Genomic DNA, 14,618 nt, shown 5'->3' with positions numbered 1-14,618 from the left:
AATCAATGGCGTGTTGTGGAATTCGGAAGTCCATTCTAAAGGCGTGTTGCTTTATGGTTTTACATGCAATTATTAAATTCAAAAGTTGTGTGCAAAAACGTGAATATAGAGAATGTTCTGCGTCTGTACACTGACTAACAGTGATTATATAGCAACTCGATAATGTTAGTTCTGACCGGAAGAAATTATTTACAATGAAAATCCAAAAATCAATGATGTCTTCATTAGAGGAAATATTAAATCAATACCTTCTCCTTTGCAGACGATCTATCAGGTGCACTCCAGTTACTAGACTACATAATCTTAACCTGAATCAGAACTCAGATAGGTAATTATATTGAATATAGGTTAAAACACCCCTAGATCGGGTCTTATTAACACATCAAAGTTATGTCTTCAAATCAGGGAACATTTCCGATGATGAGGTGTCCGTATCAACGGTTTTACGTCATCCTCCGCCATCTTTAACTGGTTCGCGCGCTATGGTTCCTCAAATTTTGTTGGCCACCATTCTTTGAGCATGTTCTTGCAATTAACTGACAATGGATCAATTAACACGTTGGTTTTTTATTTTTTGGTAGTGTAAAGAGTACAGGGATGATTCACAAGATTTAGTAGCTACATGTAAACCATTACTTTAATTACGCGAGTGTAGGATTTATAACAGGCATTGTAGTACTACACTGCAGTTAGCGCACTTGTTAATAACGTTTTATTTGCTACAGCAGATGTCCAAAGAAACCTGATGCAAAACAGTATTGCAACCTGTTCTGACTAATCACTTGGGGAGGGGCAACGATAAACCATGACTGCACCATTTTTAACAGATTGCATAACACTTATCAAATTGTAAGAAGAGTTTATTTTCACACTATATATGCATTGGGAATAGGCATACTTTCAACGCAGAAAGTATTGTCCTTTTTATCAAAGTACATTCTGTACACCCACGTATACTCATGTACATTGAAGGAGCTTCCCAGAAAGAAAATGATATACATGTATAGGTAATTAATGTGATGCGATTTAAAATTATAAATGGAAAATTCCAAAAAGAGCGAAATAATATCGCGCTTCATAAGCAACTCACACCAAATATTCTGAGTGTACTGCTCATCATACCTTTGGTAAAACCATTACTCATTTTTCCAAACTGTGTATTGTAATATATGAAAATGAATCCATGTAATTTGGTACCTAGTACTTTTATCTGATGGGCGATAAATAAACAGACAAAGGCGAATATGTATACAGTATGTGTAAGATCCAATATCACAACATGATCTGTGTATACTAAATGATGTTTCGAATATCTACACGCAACCGGACAATAGTCCATACCTTTCCAATGACGTCAGTGTAACTAATCCCTCGTTTCTGAAATCGAATTTTGATTTGTCTGTACACTATGAATTAAGCGGAAGTGATAACTTTGCAATTGTTATTCAAATAAAGACTCCATCCACCCCCAAACAACAATTTGTCGTGTTGCAATATGCTAAATTACACCACTGTATTTATACTTCCATCCAATAAAAACAAAATGTACATGACCAAAGCTTAAAAATTCGAGAAATGTAATGTAGCAGAAAGTTTTGCATTTCAAAATTGTGCAAAATATTTTGAAATCATCCAGATGCTATCACACAATCTACACGCAAAAAAAACCCCCCGACACTATCTCTCATCAGAGGGCACGTTACACAAAAACGCGCCCTCTGGTGAGAAAATACCCAAAAATTGTGCTGTGGTTATCTTTTGTTGACACTGATTTGATTTAGCAATGAAACTTTACATAAAGAATTTCTGTCACCAAACGATTACCTCTATTGTTGTTTTTTTAAAGGTACAGATACATGTTCCTTTGTAAACAATCGCTTTAGGGTGGTTTTCCTCGCCAAGTTATACGTGCTTTTCTTTACTTATTTTTACAAGTATTCATTCATGAATTTTCAAAGCTCTACCAGACTTTCCAAAAACAAATATCATTGGTACAAGTGTACGAAAAGCGTACACTTTTAGAACATATGATTAGACGACTGTCGCAGTCTGAACCAGGATCAGATCTCAAGTTCGCATAGAATTTAACGCAATTAATAAAGTAAAAAACACGTGTATGACTAAGTTTGGAATTAAATTTGAAAGAAAATAAAACAATGGAGTGTAAAGTATTTATAAAATGGCCATATGTCTTGAGTATTTCGAATAAACATATTTTTAATTCCATTATTTTCTCTCATTGAAATAATAATTTCCCTTTTCACTGCAAAGCACTGTTCCGTAGTACTTCTCTGGCCGTAATTCTGGACATTCCAATTCATGAAAGCAATAAAATTACATGTATATAAACTTTTAATCATTATAATGGCGATCATGATTGATGGTAAGTCTATACTATAAAAATCATTGATAGGCCAGATAAGGTTTAATTTGGCTCTGTAATTTCAGAAAAAAGGTTTGCAAAACGAGAAACTTTGCTTCTGTTTGAAGAAATATCGGCATCTGCCTAGAACCACTTCCAAACATCACGCAGAAGACATTCGAACATTGATATCAGCTGACTTCTAATTTGGTTACAAGTAAGAAATTAATGTCATTTGTAAAAACACATGAGAGTATGAATTTATTATGTCTCCCCTCTTTCAGGGGGAGACATATTGTTTTTGTATTTCCTGTCCGTCCGTCTGTCTGTCACAAAATCTTGTGAGCACTTCTCCTCCTATATGGCTTATCTGATAGATATGAAACTTTGTACAATGCTTCATTGAAATTTGTAGATGTGCATATTTTCGGGACAGGATGATCCAATTATTTTCCTAAAAGTTTTAGTGGATCTAATAGGGGTGGAGGAGGTTAAAAAGCTTGTGAACGCTTTTCCTCCTATATGGCTTATCCGATAGACTTGAAACTTTGTACAATACATCAATGTAACCGCCGTGGTGGCCTAGTGGTTAGGGCGTTCGCTTCGCATGCGTGAAGGCCGGGGTTCGAATCCCGGCCGCGACAGATCAACGTCGTTAAAACAGGTAGCGACAGTTCCATCGCCAAACGCTCAGCATCAGATGTGAACGGGTCCTCGGAGATGACCTTAAAAACGGATGTCCCGTGTCGCAGTAGGTGTGTCACGCTAAAGAACCTTCACTGCTCAAAGGCCGTTCTTGTCGAGCAAAGGCCTAAATTTGAAGCCCCTCACCGGTCTTGGTGACGTCTCCACATGAGTGAGAAATTCTCGAGAGAGACGTTAAGCAAGATACAATCAATCAATCAATCAATGTTTGCAAATGTACATACATGTATTGAGGGACAGGAGGATCCAACTTGTTATCCTTAAAGTTATAGTTAACTGAGGGATGGAGGGTGTAAAACAGTTTTAAGGGGAGGTTTCATTTGGAACACTTCCTATTTGGGGAGCTGAGGAGACATTTGTTTTTCATAAAAACAATTTCTAATTTAGCTATATTTTCATTTCTGTCGAAATTCCCAACGTCTATCCCAATGATAGACGTACTATATTTTTCAAGTAGTTTTGTATTCATAGGCGTTGTTTACAACTTAAGAAATGTCCACCTTTACAAGTTGTAAATATATCAAAGGCAAAAACTTTGGAAATATTATTGGGTGCACACATTTACCTTTCTATTTTTAGTGCACTAGGAGCCATATTTGATAGTGGAATATAATATATGCCACTTTCATAATTCTTGCAAACATGTTTTAGCAAGATGTCGTCATATTTTTTCCCCATATTTTTATGCAAGTAATTAAGAAATCAATTTCATTTATGGAAATATTTGCGACGTTTACGCCGCCATACTTCATGAAGCTAAACGCGTTAGCGCATCATTAAAAGCATGCTGACCTGAAGTGTTGCTATTCATACCCTCATGTATTTTCAAAAATGAAATTTACTTATTATATAATTTTACTTTCATTTTTATCGGAATATTCCCTGCCGTTAAAATAGTCGTACTATATCTACTAAGATTCATACGCACATTGTTCACATTCATGAGGAGATGGCTATCATTTCAATTGGCAAGGTAAACACATTGGAAATGTAGATATATAAGTATTTATGTAGCATATGCCAAGGATACCTTTTGTAACTGTTATATGCATAAATGATAGAAGACCCCATTAAACTGGCTGACAAATAATTTAGGAAGGTAGATGATAGCGGTAGTTCAGTGATAGAACGTTCGCTTCGTAACTGGCTGGTCATGAGTTCGAGCCCCGCTCGTACCATGGCCGAGTCAAAACTAAGACGTAAACATAGCTTCGCAAAACACTTAAGGCATTTAGAAGATCACGGAGCTTTCGGATATGGCCGTAACAACGGAGGTTCCGTGTCGCAGCAGTGTTGACACGTTAAAGACCCTTTCCTGCTACGTCCCTGGGGCCAGCTTCACAAAACTGTCTTATGACTAAGATCTGTCTTCAGACTAAAATTTGTCATAAGATCCATCATAGCTGTATCACTAAACTGTCATATCTTAAGATGATCTGAAGATTGTTAGCAATATTAAGACATTCAGATACTTGTCTTAAGTGAAAGGTGAATATAACGAACAGTGATCAATCTCATACCTCCTACAAGCAATACAAAATAGAGAGTTAGGCAAACACAGATCCCTGGATATACCAGAGGTGGGATCAGGTGCCTAGGAGGAGTAAGCATCTCCTGTCGATCGGTCACACCAGCTGTGAGCCCTATATTTTGATCAGGTAAACGGAGTTATCCGTAGTCAAAATCGAAGTGCCAAGAACGGTCTAACAATTGGTATGAAACACGTCATACAGCAATTAACCCAATGATAGGTTGTATTGGCAAACTAGATCGTTATAACAACCTTAGAATTTGCGAAATGCTGACTTTAAACGAGACTGTTGGAACCCCTGCACCATCAACTTAGTTGCCAGTAGCCTGCTTCGATTTAAAAAAAAACCTGACCATAAGCAGAACAAGCTCTTGCGTATCGAATCAGTTGAGAGATATAAACACCATATGCAGGTGATAATGGAATATTGCTACATAAATATGGGAAGTTGACGACGGAGAAGAGGAAATCATCCTGTTTGTCATAAAGTTGAGTTGTTAGTTTGCCGTTGATATCGTTAAGTCTATACTGAACATGGTGGTAATCTATGTTTTGTTAGGAAATAGGTAGCTTATCCGGAGGGAGAGAGGTTTTGGGAACAGAAACAATCTATTAGACTATATGGAGGATGCGGACATCAGTGATAAGTTCCGTATACCGCGACATGTGATCTTTGTGAGGAACTCAATATTCGTTTAGAATGTCATACAGTCAACCTTTTCCTACATCCGCTTCTTAGGCATGTCCACTTATTCTTCATTTCTTTCCCCGACTGGACATAATCTGTTCAATTTACTGCATTGACTTTAGAAGTGACATCTCCCCAAGTTCCTTCATAGAATTGAAAACTGGAGTTTTGTTTAGAAAATAACTGTCTTTTTTTCCCCACCACATGAAAGTACACCTTCAGTCAATATTGATATTTCAGATCTTCAGTCAATATTGATATTTCAGATCTTCAGTCAATATTGATATTTCAGGTGAGAAATGTAGACATCGTTTCATAGACATCTTTTAAAAATATTTCACACCGATTTATCTGAACGCACGGACTTCGTTGCCGCTCTGTGGTCACATGTAAACGCATTCGAATATTTGTAGACACAAAAGCAGTGGTGGATAAAATTATTTCTTCATGTTCTTATCTTTGGTAGTTTTCGTACTTTTTCGTTTTTATTCAGTAATTGGCTTTTTCACGTAGGAACGCTATAGGTTTACACAAATACATGTATTACCTGTGTCTTTGGTTTTCCCGACCCGCCCACGCCCTCCATTACGGAACTGTGTTGTTGTTTTTTTAATTCAGTATGTTATTTTGTTAAACAAAACAAGTGTGATGTTGCGAACTTGTAATGAAAGCATCAATTCTATTGTTGAATTTTATATTCAAATTAGTTAAGAAAAATTCTCTGTGCTTTGTATTGAATATTTTTTACTTAGGGCATCTATGTTTAGTTAAAGATAAACAATGATTTCAAATGTAGTGGCTATCATGAATATGGTCCTCTAAGTTTACATTTGAATACAACTTTCTTTCTCAGTGACTGTGTTGCGTGTGACAGCGATAGCGAGAATTCCATCATCATCGTATGCAAGTACGTGTATTGCCTCTACCAGATGGTGGAGCGATCTAGCGTGCTGGAACCCTAGGAAATAGCGTAAAAGTTTAAAGAAATTTCAATAAAGGTAACGATAAATTATAAATTCCAGTTCTCCATGATGTATCCCATGGCAGTGATGTTTCTAACAGAGAGTTCTTTTTTATCTAGTGTAAAAATTTCATTTTGATAATCTCTTTTACATATCCTACAGAGATTTCGAAATTTCATTTAAAATAAAAATTGGTTTCATTGTGATTTCAGTGGTATTAGGGGGCGAGATCAAAAGATCGATGTTGGATTAAAATCTATATTCAACTAGTTAGGGTAGGGGGTAAAAACTCGTAAGTTTCTGTCATCCGACATCGATTACACATTGGTGGAAATAGCAAAAAGACAAGTGACTGTTAAAAACCACATACTAATATTAATGAACATTTAATAGTTTTAATGTGCACTTTTATGTGTGAATGGTATACTGAGTGTTAGTCACTCGTGTGTTTTTACTTATTAATCGATTAGTTTCAACATTCATCATATTTGGTTTTAAGGGGGTGGGGGTCTTGGTGAAAACTATGTGAATTTACCTTTTTTGGTCAGAAATCGAACTTCTGATCTCGTCCTTAAATTGCACATGAAACTTCTTTGCGCACTGAAATATTGTTTTTATCATATTTTGAATACGTAATTTAACATTTCAACATGAAAATTAAAAATAAGAATTCTTTAAAAACGTGACATCTTTGTAAGAAAGAAAGAAAAAAAGTTAGACATACAGTCGAGAAACAATTCAATCTTTAAAATTTTGATGATAAGATCTTGTAAAATACTACTATTTAAAAACAGAACCACCTTGAATAACTGGATAAAGCAATTTTCTGTTTTCAAAGTCATACAGTGATTATTGTGTTTTAATGTTTCCTTTTTAAATTCGAAAAATTCCCAACGTGTAAACAAATCCTCCATTATTGTAGAAAAATGATCTCTAATCAGAACATCAAATAACCGTACTATTGAAAGTTCTGATGATTGTTACACATAAGGCCATGAACAAGGACGTGGTGAAATTCGCTGCTGTTGCTGATCATTTGTTTCTATATAGAGAAGGTTCCTCAAATTTCAAAGCAGGAGTCAAAACCACAAAAGGACTAACTTAACCGGAATCTATTAAATGTATTTTTCAACCAGACTGTCCTTCCCTGTTCGCACTGTATCAATTGATTTATGCACTGCTTTTAGTTGTCCTTCGGATGGGGACGTTAGATGTTGGTTCGATATCAAGGTACACTATTCTCCTGACTTGAAAAAGTGTTCACCGATGACGAGCACAAAACACCGTATTAGTAGATAACACCCTAATTTCAACCAATAAGAATATCCATGCATAAGATCAGTTTACCGTTTTTCATAACTGCATTTTAAAAAAATCAAAGAAACAAACTATATCCGTATTCATTTTACTGCATTTGAACCTTTAAATACTAACACCCTTTTGTTTAATGGTACATATAAAAACAAAAATAGGATACATTCACTGGTGGATCCCAAAATAGGATACAGTTACTGGTGGATCTTAAATAGGATATATTTACTGACGGATCCCAAAACAGGATACATTCACTGACGGATCCCAAAATAAAATATATGTACTGAGGGATCTCAAAATAGAATACAGTTACTGGTGGATATCGGCATAGGATACATTAACTGGTGGATCCCAAAATAGGATATATGTACTGAGGGATCCCGAAATAGGATACATTTACTGATGGATCCCAAAATAAGATATATGTACTGAGGGATCTCAAAATAGGATACATTAACTGGTGGATCCCAAAATAGGATATATGTACTGAGGGATCCCAAAATAGGATACATTTACTGCTGGATCCCAAAATAAGATATATGTACCGAGGGATCTCAAAATAGAATACAGTTACTGGTGGATATCGGCATAGGATACATTAACTGGTGGATCCCAAAATAGGATATATGTACTGAGGGATCCCAAAATAGGATATATTTACTGCTGGATCCCAAAATAGGATATATGTACTGAAGGATCTTAAAATAGGATAAATTTACTGACAGATTCCAAAATAGGATATATGTACTGAGGGATCTCAAAATAGGATATATATACTGAGGGATCTCAAAATAGGATAGATTTACTGAAGTATTCTAAAATAGGATACATTGAATAGATAATTGGAAAATAGTATACATTTACTGACTGATTCTAAAACAAATTGGTTGATTCTAAAACAAAACACACTAATAGGTTAATTCGAAATAGCATATTTTTATAGTCCATTCATAAAAGTTTCGTCGTTATTTCAAGGCAAAATATGTTGAAATCCCCATGTATATTTGGTTGTTATATAGTTTAGAAAAGAAGGAAAGAAGAAGAGATAACCGGCGATGAAATACGACGGAACCATAAACCAACATTTAATTTTAATGAGGGTTTGCATTAATGTAGCATGTCTTAATCTTCAACCCCTCCAATCATCAATGAACCCGTTCATATTGCGCCTAGTGTGTTATGCTCATTTACAAATATCTTTTTAAAAAAACTCATGTGAATATATCTTTTCCTATCATTTTGTAAAACGAACATATCTGTTGATATAGTGCTCATAATTTGAAATAAGCTCCCTTTGTTTTAGATTTTAGCTTTTGGATATAGGATTATATTGTTTGGAGTACGTTTCTGGGTCATACGGTATTTCAAACGAAACGAGGATGTGAAGAGGCCCACACCAGATACCTCTGCAATATATTCATGCGCACAGTGCGTGATTGCATAGGGATGAACAAAGTTATAAACTCCAAAAATACTCACATTATTGGGATCTGTCATTTGATCACCACAGGCTTTTAAGTACGAATGCGTTATGTCGTAAAAAAGGGGAAATTAGACGCAACTGCCGACCTACAAAGTGTATACATTAGGATACCCGACATTCCACAATGTGCAGCCATTACTTTAAATAATTGTGATAACTAAACAAATTATCCACAAAGTGCATGACGATTCAACATAGAATAATGTTCTTAACGGCAGATTCTAAATCGATGAGTCGTCGAAGTTGCGAGGTGACTCCGTTTTGTACTGTTGGCTTGTGGATTATGGTGTCTAGTCGAGGCTTTTGAACCACAGAATTTGTTACATCTTGATAAATTTGAGAAATGTGATCCAATTCTACACCATGTATGGTTATACGAAATACGCGTTAAAAATCTCTAAACTGTTTTTAGAATATAATATAAAATTATACCTGCAGTAAATTAAAATGGTAGAATGTGCTGCCTCGTCAAGTTGTATTATCATTATCTTACATGTATATTCATATTCACCAATGTTTTATGAGAGAGAGAGAGAGAGAGAGGGGGGGGGGGGGGGAGATTCCGTTTCAAGGTGATGGCACACGCTTTTTAACTGAACGTAAAAAAATATATAAATTTCAAATTAGTGATATGCAGCGTAAATAATCGATAGAATTAGGGACCTATATACTATAGTATATATAGGTCCCTGATAGAATGCGCTGTGAGAACTTGTACGATGATGGCGAGTCCGACAGCCATGCAGACTTTTGACAAGTCTCCAGAATCTTAGACTTGGTATTGATTGACGTGCAGTTTGTGATTTCTGTTCGAGTTTCCAAGGCTTCAGAACGTTACGTGGGTGACGCTGGAATCTTCCTGTAAATTTTCAAACAAACACACTGTATGTCATTTGGGGAAGCTATCATTCCTTATCAGTTACAATCTTCAAAATTAATTTAGGTGGCTTATCATAACAGCAGCTAAATCTTTTTTAATCAGTACAAAACAACTGATACCGATAATAATATCTCCGCATTTACCAATGTAAACTTCTGAACATTTCAACGAGACTGAGTGGTAACAGAATTCCTGTATCAATTTCATGCAAATTCACAAAAAGTTTCCTTAAACCATACACATGATATGACCTTTATAATGATCTAACGAAAATGATAAAACAATCAACATGAAAAAGAATAAACAAGAAATGACAACAAAATATCAGAATGTGTTTAGTATAAAATTTTGCTCTTATTTATGTATATAAACAATGTTGCTGATCAGAAGTATTTGATTCGACACTCAGCTCAAGAGAGATAACTCTAACTCAAGCGATGTCGTCATATATATGTGTATACATACCTGGTGAAATTAAATTTAGAAACAAATCAAAGGTCTTAGAATAACTATTATATATAGCACTTCTACTTATAATGTATGAAGAATATCTATCGTTTTGTTACACTCAGATATATCGAAATGTTTCCATCTTTCGATTTCCAGCTTATGAGAGGGCAATCTAAATTTACTCATACATTGCATATATTGAACAGGAATCGGTTTTGTTGAATAAAGTTGCAAATCCGATTCATGGTAAATGTACTTATACATACGATACTTTGATGAATTTTTTGGGAAAAAATCATATTTTGTATAAATATATTCTTTAACCTTTGTCTTACTTAGCATTTTTCATTAACAGAGTTTTCGTATCAAATATTATCCAAATACAACGGCATACCCCCTACAGTAGATAACCAATGGTTCTTATTTGGTTCCAAAAGACACTGTTTACACATTTCAGAATCTATCACGTAAAATACAGATACCAGTGTTACTCAGTTTGAAAAAAATATTTTACCATTCGAAATTTTCTCTGTACGTAACCCTAATGGACATCTGCCTAATTCTGAATACATTGTCATCGAAGCTGTGGATTCTTTACTAGTAACACCTAGAACTTTCTTACAAACATTTAAATATACGCTTTCTAATTCTTTTGCAGGGATAGAACCCCATACTTCACAACTATAATTCGCAATACTACTCACATATGTGTCAAATGATTTTAACTTTGTCGAGACATTTAAGTGTAAGGTCTTCATTTTAGACAACAGGACATTTATACTCTCTTTACATTGCATAGCTAAAATACTTTGTGCTTTATTGAATTTACCATTGAAATTAAACGTGACTCCTACGTAGTTAAAAATCATCTGTACAACATCTAAAGGTACTTTATCATAACACCATGTACATATAACACCTTTTCAGTTTACCACCTTTTCTAAAAACAACAATTTTTTGTTTTAGTAGTATTAACATTAAGTTTACATTTCGGGGTGATCAATATACAGGGCTCACGACGGGTGTTTTGTATTCCATAAAGGAAAGGTGAAGACAACGAACAGTGAACAATCTCATAACTCCTATAAGCAATACAAAATAGAGGTTTGGCCAATACGGATCCCTGGATATACCAGAGGTGGGATTGTGTGCCTAGGAGGAGTAAGCATCCCCTGTCGACCGGTCACACCCGCCGTGACTCCTATAGCTTGCGAGGTAAACGGAGTTATCCGTAGTAGTATAAATAAAGAGTTGGGCAAACACGGAACCCTGGACATTAATTTTGGTTTTCAAAAGAGAGAGGGGGGAGGGTCCATCCTCAAAATGCGTTATTTTTTACCCTTTTAAAGAAAAATATTCTGACGAGGGGAGGTGTTCATACCCCCAAAACCACCCCCACCCTCTGGACCCGTCACTGATTTAAATCTATAGGGACACGGTTTCCATGATCATTCTAAACCCAGTCTGTATTCCATGCATTTTCATATCTGATTAAAGACTCCTAACTGACTAACCCACGAGTGTTTATTCAAATAAGATACATTTGGTTCTTGATCGAGGTCACGGGTTCGATTTCCAGTTCGCTCAACACTTTCACATTACAGTTCCTATACAATCTCAGTATACGTTTTTATAGTTTTTATAGAAATATAAACTTACCGGTACCATAAAGAATATATATACACAATATAAACGTACCGGTACCATAAAGAATATATATACACAATATAAACTTACCGGTACCATAAAGAATATATATACACAATATAAACTTACCGGTATCATAAAGAATATATATATACAAAATATAAACTTACCGGTACCATAAAGAATATATATATACACAATATAAACTTACCGGTACCATAAAGAATATATATACACAATATAAACTTACCGGTACCATAAAGAATATATATACACAATATAAACTTACCGGTACCATAAATAATATACATACAAAATATAAACTTACCGGTACCATAAAGAATATATATACAAAATATAAACTTACCGGTACCATAAAGAATATATATACAAAATATAAACTTACCGGTACCATAAAGAATATATATACAAAATATAAACTTACCGGTACCATAAAGAATATATATACACAATATAAACTTACCGGTACCATAAAGAATATATATACAAAATATAAACTTACCGGTACATATAAAATATAAACTTACCGGTATCATAAAGAATATATATATACAAAATATAAACTTACCGGTACCATAAAGAATATATATACACAAAATATAAACTTACCGGTACCATAAAGAATATATATACAAAATATAAACTTACCGGTATCATAAAGAATATATATATACACAATATAAACTTACCGGTACCATAAAGAATATATATATACACAATATAAACTTACCGGTACCATAAAGAATATATATACAAAATATAAACTTACCGGTACCATAAAGAATATATATACAAAATATAAACTTACCGGTACCATAAAGAATATATATACACAATATAAACTTACCGGTATCATAAAGAATATATATATACACAATATAAACTTACCGGTACCATAAAGAATATATATATACACAATATAAACTTACCGGTACCATAAAGAATATATATACAAAATATAAACTTACCGGTACCATAAAGAATATATATACAAAATATAAACTTACCGGTACCATAAAGAATATATATACACAATATAAACTTACCGGTACCATAAAGAATATATATACACAATATAAACTTACCGGTACATATAAAATATAAACTTACCGGTACCATAAAGAATATATATATACAAAATATAAACTTACCGGTACCATAAAGAATATATATATACAAAATATAAACTTACCGGTACCATAAAGAATATATATACACAATATAAACTTACCGGTACCATAAAGAATATATATACACAATATAAACTTACCGGTATCATAAAGAATATATATATACAAAATATAAACTTACCGGTATCATAAAGAATATATATATACAAAATATAAACTTACCGGTATCATAAAGAATATATATATACAAAATATAAACTTACCGGTACCATAAAGAATATATATACACAATATAAACTTACCGGTACCATAAAGAATATATATACACAATATAAACTTACAGGTACCATAAAGAATATATATACAAAATATAAACTTACCGGTATCATAAAGAATATATATATACACAATATAAACTTACCGGTACCATAAAGAATATATATACAAAATATAAACTTACCGGTACCATAAAGAATATATATACAAAATATAAACTTACTGGTACCATAAAGAATATATATACAAAATATAAAATATAAATAGTTCAAGTGATATTTTTAAAGATCTTTCAAATAGGCATATAACACTTTGATCCCCTTTGGGGGGGGGGGGGGGGGGGGGGCATAAATTGCACAGAGTTGGATCTACTCCATGCCAGGAAGCTTTCATGTATATTCAAAGTTTTCTGGCTCAGTGGTTCTTTAAAGATTTTGGCTATATTTTCCCATTTAAAACTTTGATCCTTTATTGTAAACCCACCAGATCCCCGGTAGCCATGATTTTAACGAACTTGAATCGGCACTGTCAGAAATGACAGACGACAGACAACAGGTGATCAGAATAGCTCACTTAAGCTTTCAGCTCAGGTGGGTAAAAATAACCAACAACAAAAAACAACCCAAAACAAAACAAGAGGTCCATGGGCCACATCGCTCACCTGAGGCCCATATTTAAAGACTTTCCATATATATTGCATGTAAAACTGTGGTCCCTATTGTGGCCCCAACCTACCCCCGGGGGCCATGATTTTTACAAATTTGAATCTGCACGATGAAAGGTGAAGATAACAAGCATTGATCAATCTCATAAATCCTACAAGCAATATAAAATAGATAGTCGGGTAAACACGGACTCCTGGACACACCATAGGTGAGATCTGGTGCCTAGGAGGAGTAAGCATCCCCTGACGACTGGTCACACCCGCCGTGAGCCCTATATCCTGATCAAGTAAGCGGAGTTATCCGTAGTCACAATCAGTGTGCCAAGAGCGGCCTAACAGTCGGCATGAAACACGTTAGACAGCATTTGACCCAATGATAGGTTGTATTGACGAACTAGATCGTTATTACGACCATAGAATTTGCGAAATGCCGACTTCAATCGAGACTGTTGAAACCCCTGTACCATCAACTTGTTTGTCAGTAGCTTGCCTCGATTTAAAAACT

The 14,618-nt window shown here is 34.5% G+C and overlaps 1 non-coding gene across 1 annotated transcript; it reads left to right on the top strand.

The window, feature by feature from the left end:
- The first annotated feature begins 2,933 nt into the window (after positions 1–2,933).
- Trnaa-cgc (transfer RNA alanine (anticodon CGC)) lies at positions 2,934–3,006 on the top strand. The gene has a single exon. It is a non-coding gene; the product is annotated as a tRNA-Ala (tRNA).
- Positions 3,007–14,618: the final 11,612 nt, after the last annotated feature.

This window comes from Ostrea edulis, chromosome 4 (genome assembly GCF_947568905.1).
Source record: "Ostrea edulis chromosome 4, xbOstEdul1.1, whole genome shotgun sequence".
Classification (NCBI taxonomy): Eukaryota; Metazoa; Mollusca; class Bivalvia; order Ostreida; family Ostreidae; genus Ostrea; species Ostrea edulis.
The sequence above is the reverse complement of the archived record's forward strand: the minus strand, read 5'-3'. Positions and strand labels throughout refer to the sequence as shown.